Source organism: Topomyia yanbarensis, unplaced genomic scaffold (genome assembly GCF_030247195.1).
Source record: "Topomyia yanbarensis strain Yona2022 unplaced genomic scaffold, ASM3024719v1 HiC_scaffold_8, whole genome shotgun sequence".
NCBI lineage: Eukaryota > Metazoa > Arthropoda > Insecta > Diptera > Culicidae > Topomyia > Topomyia yanbarensis.
Window position 1 is genome coordinate 242,298 of NW_026684046.1, and position 10,065 is coordinate 252,362.

General features: G+C 34.3%; 1 protein-coding gene across 2 annotated transcripts in view; it reads left to right on the top strand.

Annotated features, from left to right (window-relative positions):
* The window catches only part of LOC131696151 (uncharacterized), a 134,989-nt gene extending 128,262 nt beyond the window's left edge, over positions 1-6,727 (top strand). For both annotated transcript variants that reach the window (XM_058984691.1, XM_058984690.1), the window contains exon 5: positions 5,618-6,727. The gene's annotated coding sequence lies outside the window, so the exon portion shown is untranslated. The remainder of the gene's footprint in view (positions 1-5,617) is intronic.
* The last annotated feature ends 3,338 nt before the right edge of the window (positions 6,728-10,065 follow it).

Below are 10,065 nucleotides of genomic sequence, written 5' to 3' on the forward strand. Positions count from 1 at the left end.
ATTCCTTATCCTTTTCAATTTCATGCAACATGGTAATGAAATGAATGGTAATGAAATTTGGGGTAATATTCGTGGAATCATTTTTGTTCCATGCACTTTTTCATGAAATGTTCAGCTGCTAGCGACCAGTAATAGGTACGAGCAGTACATATAAGAAAACTATTAGGGCCTCGAACAACGTTATTCATTTGATGAGGTTCAGTGTGATGTCTTGTCACCTGTCAAATTGTAAAGTAAACTCTATAATAAAATATCAGGATAACATGAACAGAAATTACGAAAATCGCGACTAAGATCTTGAAATCGTGAACATAAACCACACCATTCGTGACAAAAATTTCAAAAATCGATAAGATCCTGAAATCAAGAACATAAATAAACATAAATCTCTACTCGTGACTAAAATATCACGAAAACGTAAATAGAAACCACGAAAATCATGGTAAGTTCCTGAAATCATGAACAAAAATCACTTTACTCGTGATAAAAATATCAAAAATCGTGACTAAGGTCCTGAGATCATGAACATGAATCACTCTATTCATGACTAAAATATAAAGATAACGTGATTAGAAATTACGAAATGCGCGACTATGATCCTGAAATCATGAACGTAAATCCCGCCAGTCTGACAGAAAAATCCGATAGCAAACTCATGAATAAAAAAGCACGCTAATGTGATGAGAAATCACAAAAATCGCGAATATATCCCTGAAATCATGAACATCGTTTGACTGTCGGCTGTGTATTCTCAAATTATGAACAAGCATCATAGCAAAAACTAAACATGTCTAGGGAACAACAACAGTAACCCAACCAAACATTCAAATGTAACGCCATGTATGTACTTGGGGTGAACTAGTTTTTTAGAAACACAAATAGTTTCATGAATACGAGGTTTATTATTCACAATTTGAGGAATTTGGTCACGATTTTTGTAAATCGTTCAGTTCACGATATCATGATCTTTTGTTCATGAATTTATGAACGGTGTTTTCCGTGTAGCTGTAGTTGCTAGTTATTTTGATAGTGTCATCAATGATACATTTAACAAGTTTTACGTAAATTAGAATATAGTAGTAATCAGTGTTAAGTAATATATTTTTTCGATTTGTATAACTTTTTCTTCACTTCTGGCTGGGGCTCTGATTTCCCAGCCAGCCATGAAAATAGTTTTATTCAAATAGAATATATCAAAAAATTGTGTTAGCATGATGCCATAGACCTAGTCATATTTGCAAGACGCCAAATCAAGAAAATAGAAGTGGAATCGTTTTTGCGCATCCACAAATCGCCTGCTAACTCAGAAGCTTAGGTGCAAATTTCATCACTCTCTTCGAACATTCTAACAATATTTGTCTGTACACTTAATTTTTTCTACCGAGTTTCAGCTTCTTTTGCCGAAATCTCAACAGCTGAGATTTCAGTAAACAATTTTTTGGCTGACATCTCAGTAAAGGCGACGTTTCATAGCTGATACTCGGAAAATATTTCACCGAAAATCAGCTAACAAATCTCACTTTACTGAGGTATCAGTTTCTAAATTTGCTGCCCAAGTAGCAATTTAAACATGTGAAGAAATTAAAATTAGCGAAAGATGTTTTGTAGAAGGCTTATATGTGGTTTTTATGTTTAAGAAGTTCGAATTGTTTGAGACAAATAAGATACAACATTTATTTGTTCTACTGCGGTATTTGTCAAGGAATCTGAAACAAATCAATATTATGTTCCACAGTGATACCACAATAATCTAATAAAAAATGATACCAGCGTAACTTAGTTACGCTGGTATCATTTTTTCATTTCATTTATAAGTGTTTTATGGGTTTATTTTACTGCTTGTAGAACGTACGGATCAAGTAATTTCGTTCAACGATACTACATAAGAACAACCAAGTAAACTGTAAATTGTGATTGAAAACTGTTGCGCTGGATTCGAGATTTCGTTTCATATGCGAATATTTAATATTTCTCAGTTCAATTTTATTTATTTTATTTGCCATTTATTGCACTGGTAGTCGACTGGAGGCTAGGGATGCCAGGTGTACAGATTTTCAATATGCTGCACAGTTTTCTAAAACAGCAAACTTCCACAGTTTTCTGTGTAATGCACAAATTTCCAGTTTTCTGTTATAATGCATTTATCAACTTTTACCTCGCAAAAACTAAAAAAATGTCGCCACTTCTCGCTTCATAACAAACTTGTACGCTTTTCTTAACACAAATTTGCGCAGAATTTCACATAGGCTGTGCCAGATTTCACCAAAAATTACCTGACATCCCTGCTGGAGGCCGAGTGATAAACAAAATAGTATGTCGTTCTTTCAGGTTCCAACGATGTTTTACTGCGATCTCAGAAATATTTTACTTCTGCCTAGGAACATATTGAACATCATAAGCACAACTACATGTTCTACATTAGAAATCAAAAACTTGTTATAAAAACTGTAGTGCTCGATTCGAAACTTTGTTTCGCTTAAATGCGAGTATTTTTCGTTTTTCGCCCTATTTTTTTATTGCATTGCTCACAAGGATAGAGCAAAACTTTTAATACCATTTGCCGCACTTGTAATCAATTGTATGGTAAGTAATAAACAAAATAATATAGTGCATCGCTCTTGCAAGTTTCTACAACGGTCTACAGCGATATCACAATCAGGCATTTCACGAGCCGGGTATTTGACGTTTCACAGAGGGGTTTGACAACCTATTTGTTTCGCTCTACTGGGACGACATTATGGAACCATTTCGAATCGTCTTTTTAATACAAGCTTGCATACAATAAACCTTTCGTTTCGAGATGCAAATGCCACCCCTGGTTTTCCCGTGTTTTGCTAGTTTACGCAAACAGAAAAATATATCCACCGAATGTCGTTGATCCTATTCCACAGAGAACAGACATATAAGCTAGAACAAATATTCCCGAACAACCTGTGTAAACATTCAAATGAAAATACGTTGAAAATCACCATCGCATACAGGCTCGCATGCGTTAGTCACCATTGAATCCAAGTTTGCATACAAGTTCCGTATAGCGATTGCTAGCCGATCGATGCGCCGACCTGTGACAAGTTGCTACTTGCTGTTGTCATTTCAAAGCGACAGTTTAATTTCTTACACAAGTTGAAAACTTTACTTGTATGTCAGTTCTCAGTGCCTATTCGTTTGATGTTAGCTCGAAACGTCAATTTAGTCGGACGCCGACCTGGAACAAGTCCCACTGATAAACGAGAAGAGATAAACAAAAATATCAGCTACAGTCGTGATTCGCTGGTTGGGCCACAGCCTTGTCCAACTAATGAATTTGATTCGCTAGTTGGACCGACTGATAAATGTCAAAAACTCTCCAAAGGAGATGTTGTCAGTGTAAATGCATTTGTTCACATCTCTAAATATTGTCAGATTGATTGTCAAAGTAAATTTGACACGAGATTTTGACGTTCAGATGCTTTTTAGTTGGACAATGGTCCAACTAGCGGAGGTCCAACTAAAAAGCGGTCCAGTTAAAAAGTATCCAACCAGCGAATCACGACTGTAATCAGAAACGCTTCATGGAATGCCTAATAAGAACATATTGATCAACATAAGAACTACTCATGTTCCACATAAGTACTCTTGTAACAAAAATACTTGTGTATGAAAACTATATCGCTCGATTCGATATTTCGCTTCGCTCAACCGCGCATATTTTTTCGTTTCCAGCCGATTTTTATTATGAAATTGTATCACGAGGACTTACCAAAACTATTGAAATCAATTGATGTGGTGATAATTATCTGTATATTGAGTAATAAACAAAATAGTGAGTCAAGTCCCTACGATGTTCTACAGTGATACATACACAACAAGTGCCATTTGTACCGATGCCTCCCCGGCCATGTTCAAAATATAGAAAAAAGCTACCAAAGCATTTATAATTGTTTTCAATTCGTTACATTGAATTTTTAGCATGAATTTTTTCTAAGTGTTTCAGGAATAGTAATTTAATCACTTTTTTTTACATTTTGGTGCATTCACGGGTGCGTAGTTAAAATTGAATTACTGGAATAAATTTTATATTTCTACAAAAAACTGCTATTTTCAGAGGCCATGGGAAATTTAGGGGAATTTCCACGATTTACAGTAAATATACACTTCGTTTAGTATTTTCCCGCCACTGAAACCATGTTGATTGCATAATATGAAATATATTTTCTTGAGTTTATATCTTCAATATGGATTCGATGGCGGGATATTTTTTTTTAATTCGACTATCATTTGAAAATAAACTTAGCTAGAACATGTTTCTATGAAATCGTGTTCAATTTGTTTTTGTAGTAAACTTTCTGCCATTGCCGTGTTAACATGTTCTATTCCACAACTTTTGGATTGTAAATAATACTACTTGTCAAACATCCTGGGCAAGTGTAATCGAGTACAGCATTAGTGAACTGAATATATAGAAAAGAAAACTTGTTCTATATCTCACCTCAACGTGCGCCTTTTGGGTCGTACAGTAGGTAATTATTTAGGTATTCAAAATAACATTCTTTGTTCCACATCCAGATAACAATACTTCATACCAACAAAGTGTGCTACTTGGGTGACTACTCGGCTGTTGGGAAATTGCGGAGCCGAATTGAGTACTCCTTTCGATTTAGCGTCCTCTACAACTTGCAAACGTGTAGTTCAGAATAGCTTGCAATTTGTAGCTCCATGGCGAATTATCATATTCGAATAGCATATAAATAATATGAATTTGTGAATATCCGTTGTTGTAACGAGTAAATCAAATTCAACATCAATAATCCGTCAATACGTTGCCTTTCTTGCGAAAAAGAAAATGTTTTTAGGATTTTAGTTTCTATTGTCCTACAATTGGAATTATTTTCTTAACGAACTTCTCAAAATTTCATCGGATTAGAATTATTGATTTATGTAATAATTTTAAAGCCCCTCCCGAAACAAAATCCTGGCTACGGGCCTGTAGGGGATACATCCCAAGTAACAATTGAAGTTTTATAGCACGCTACAAGTGCAATCTAAGTTTTATCAGTGGCTATAAAACTACCATAACACCTCAATTGCTACTAGGGATGTACTCCTCCCTGTCAGTGCAGATAAGTCGATATTTCGTCGAACCTCGGTCGATCTATCTCTAGGAAAACTTTCTCGACATTCGATTGATATTCATTTAAACTTTTTACTTTCTCATATATTCTGCACCCTATCGACTTGAATATGATCAATTTTAAACAATGTCTGATAGGTTTGTGACCTATATCTGTTAAAACGTAACCTCACGTTTCATTTGGCAGTGTTTCAGTGTTCTTCTATAAAGTCATTGCAACTGCGCAATTCCATGCTCTATTACATCATTTAAATCTTTCCCTAATGACTAATACAAAACCACCATTGCAGCTAGAACCAGGATCAATCAACCGCAAATTCCATCTGCGTGCTTTCGAGCAACCGCACAGCCCATCTATACATAGTAACGTGAAACAGAACTCGGATAAAATTAGGTCAACACGAGCACATAAATGCGAACAGTTTGTTTCGATTGGAAATGCTATTGTGTATCAGTCTATATTCAATTTTCCTTCCAGCTCAATTTACCAACAGACACATTTATCAGTCCATTCCAGATTCCTCCCAGAAACCAGTACCGACAGCTACTTCAAGGAATATGACTTTGTCGTTCTTTCATCATCCAAATCACACACAACTGACAGGCTTGCTTCTTGAGCTGCTTTTTTCAACTGGAGGAAAAGTGTTATGTTGCACTCGTTTCACCCAGCATGATTCTAGCCGCTGAACGAAAGCTACATACTAGCGTCGAATTTGTTAAGATTGAAGGAGCAATCGTATAAATACAATAAGCTGCAAGAAAATGCTACTAAATTGTGAAACCACCCATCGATCAGATGCAACAACAAGGGAAAATTGAGCGATATGAGGCTAGTTAAATGTTTTACAACCAACATCAGAACTGTGCATTAAATGTCAAATAAGCGATCATTACGGTAAAATAAATCACTCACTGAAAATTAAATCAATACAAAAAAAAATAATCTCCATAATCTGACTGATTAGGTTGGCTGCTCTAAATTTGATTCGCTGTGTACATCTAATCTCAGCAAGACCAGAAAAAAAAATTAAAAGTGGAGATAACGTTTAGCAGTAAGAGCAAATGAATCGAAAATAAAAACAAATATTTTTGCATGTATTCTTGGTAGCTCAAAAATTCCAACAGTATCCTTATCCAGTGTAGAAAGAGAACCAGAACAATTGACTAATGAACGAAACTGGAACATGCCGGCACTATCATAACCCCATTCTAACTATGGCTTTTTCAAATCACGTATACAACATGCAAACAAAATAATAATACTAGTAACACAGAAGAGTCTGGAATACAAAAAAAAACAAAGATTGGAAGAAAGAAAAACGATGGTTTGAAACAAAGGTTACTACAATTTTAATAAAAAAAAAATAAGACGAAATTCTATCTGTAATATAGAAATGATTCCCAATGTTTGCGAGAAAACAGCTTGAGAATGACAACATTTAAGATAAACATAAATTTTATCTAATATAACCTAATTGTACTTGTTGGAAACTTATGACAGCTAAAATGTGCTAAACCTACAAAGAAAAGGAGACCGTGTAATAAAACTAGAGAAACAGAATCTGGAATGTATATACAACTAAATTATTGAACAGTAATAAAGTATTTAATTTTTAAGGGCAAAATGTTATTTATTGAACCTATTCGAAATTCCCACGTCGACAAACAATCGTGAAAAAGGACAACTAAAATGTATAATAAAATAACACAATAAGCTAAACAATAAATCATTTCCAAAACAGTCCGAATGTTCCGAATCAAGATTGACTGAATTGCAGATTTGCAGGTTGCCTTATCTGGATTTATATTTTTTTATCTTCCTGAATGCTAGTCGATGTCCTGTTGCAGGTTCTCTCTGCAGCAAATCATTTTGGTTAGTTTTGCTTCCGGCATTCGTGCTACATTTCCAACCTACTGTAATCGTTTTTTTAATTACATGGACTTTTTTTCCTTCGATTGAGCTACGTGCGATAAATTATGTCTATTTTCCATTACATTCCAATGGAAGCTTGATTTCATACTGTACAGTTAGCGGCTAACGCTTTCTTAGGAACGTAATTAAATGGGAGGCTAAGTAACTAAATCCTTCACTTCCAGGACTGTATAGAAAAAAATTGTTTCTCGGCGACTCCCAACAGAGAGACAGTACTTTCCGATACATATCTTTGGTTTGACGAAAAAAAAAAAAATTTGCGGATTTTCTTCAACAATGTCTGAAAAACTATTCTTTCGCTTTGTCTAAAAGCACGGTGTCTTTGTCGAACAACTTTATTCAGAAAAAATCGGCATCTATAAAACTTCGGGATATGAAAGAATGGTCTTTTCCCTTTCATTTGAAAGTAAAATTAAAATATTCTATCGGGGGGTCTAGAACAACTTTTTATTTTAAAGTTTTTTAATTGAAAACTTAAGTTTTTTAATGAAATTAATTCGCATTTTTGCTACTAATTGGTACTATATACATTCAAAAAATACTAAAAATGAGAATCTGATGAACAATCCTACTGTCTACAACTTCGTGGAATGCTATAAATCGATATAAAATCACCCGAGAAAGTGATTAAAATTTTATCAGTTTTTAAGTGTGCGCGGGGCCTATAGATTAAGAAGTCGATTAATAAGGACTTACAAAAAAATGTTGGGTTTAAATGAACAGTAAATTCAGACAAATTTCAATGTATACAAAGTTCCATTCTCCGCAGAAAAAATGTATTTTCAGATTTCTCCGGGTCTGGGGCGAAAATGACACTTTATGAACAAGGAGGTGTGGAAAGGTGTCGACCAAATTTATTCGATAATCTTATACCTTTTCAAGATGTTGATTAATGTAGTAACGGATTTTATCATGCTTTTTTCATTTCTTTTCTCGCTCTAGAGGATAGCTAATGTAAACTAGAATGACCCTTCTTCCTGATCCTATCCTGCCTGGTAAAACACAATTGGCTTAAATTCAAAGCTTTATATTTGAATGAACTAAAGTAGACAGTTCGAGTCATTGTAATAAACGACGTATTTTATTGGAATTTTGGGTTGAGAATCCTGTTTGTCTTTATCAATATTAAAATAAAGATGATTGAAAAAGAAAAAAGCTCTTCGAGTTTTGGATCCATGTTTGCTATCTTTTGGGGTAGATTCGTTTCATCAGAATTTATAGATGCAGATTTTTGCTTGTCCTCAAATTTTATTTCCAAATCTAACACACTTCACATAATCTTAGAAAAAAGAACAAAACCAAGTTTCATAATTTCCTTTTAAAAGAAATTCCGGAGTCGTCACTCGTTGTACATGGATCACAACAGAAAACGTACAAGAAAATATCAGGCTGGACCATACATTCAGTAAATTCTCAAAGTAATACAAGTCTGTTTATTGAAGATTTCCCTCATAATATGGCATAAGAGCAAAGATAACATATCAAGAAGACAGAGTTGCCAGTTCAGCTCTGAATCTGGAGACATTAACAGCAATACGTCTTTCGGGTAAAGGTGATACTTTCTATATCTACTTTTATATTGAGATCGCTATCTTCGTACAATAGACAAAACCTTTATTTCTCATTTACTATTGCGATTTCTGTTCAATGTACAGCGACTCCCAAAAGTTAACAAACTTGAACATAAATCTCATCGAATTATTTTTCTATCCTTCATGAAACTGTCAATCAGGATTCTCAATTGAAATAAAATGAAATGACTGAACACCTAATCGAGTTTGATCAAATATAAAGTTAAAATTTAGGCCAAATATATCCCACAAGATGCTAACGAGCAAAAAGGTTGATTCAAGATTACATCAAGCATACTCCAGAATGAGTGAAGAAAAAAAGAAGAAACAAATATATCAAATAAAACTGGTTCATTTTGCTGCATTACCCTGCATTTTTCAAAAGAGTCTTAATTTTTTTCAAATTTTATCTACTCTTCTCTATATCTCCATGCTCCTAAAATATCATTGGTGCGCAAAAAACGGTGGAATCTGGAATTATGTTTTTACGCTTAAAGGTGGGACTTTGCTAGTATTCAGATTCCTCTGAGCACACTGTTAAAATAAGGCAATCCATTTTTTACAAATAAAAACGGTTTTGGAATAAAGCTTTTTAACCAATAGGCCCCGTGCGAATCTAGAAACTTTGATAAAAATTTAATAGCTTTCTCTGGCGATTTTAGATCGTAATGTAGTTTTCTACAAAGTTGTACACAATAAAATTGTCCATCAGATTCTCACTTTTGGTAATATTTGAATGTCTGAGTACTACCTAGGGGCAAAAATGTGAACCAGTTCCATTGAAAAACCTAAATTTTCAAACAAAAAAACTTTAAAATAAAAAGTTGTTCTGGAGCCCCCGACAGAATATTTTAATTTTACTTTCAAATGAAAGGGAAAAGCCCATTCTATCACATGCTGGAGTTTTGGCGATGCCGATTTTTTTCGAATAAAATTGTTCTACCAAACACACCGTGAAAGGTTCTATGAGAACAAAAAATAAATTTTTAAATGCTATTTGTCTTCTAAGGTCCACAGGAAAATAAAAAATGAACATTTAAAAAAAATGCCTTGAAAAAGTTGCGAAAACCATTTATTCACAGCAATTTAACTCAAAATTGTTCATTTTTCATAAAGCAAGAAGGAGGAACCTCTTGTTTTTTTTTTGGAAAATTGATTCGAGCGACTGAAAATAAAAGTCGCAAGAACAGAATATGCTTCGTTACTTCAATTAATAGTGGCCGGACTAGCGCAAGCTCACGCTTCCTAAAAATACTGTACAGCTTAGTTTTCTCCGTGGAGCAATACTCTACCCGAACCCGTAGGGGAACATGGGGAGACTTGACCAGATTTTCAGCAAAACCTGCATAAATCTATAAAAAAGCCTTCAATTCCTCAAAAGTCATTTAGATATAATGTGCAAAGTCATTGTGCGTCTTCATGATTTTTTGCAGAATTTTTAATTTAATTTT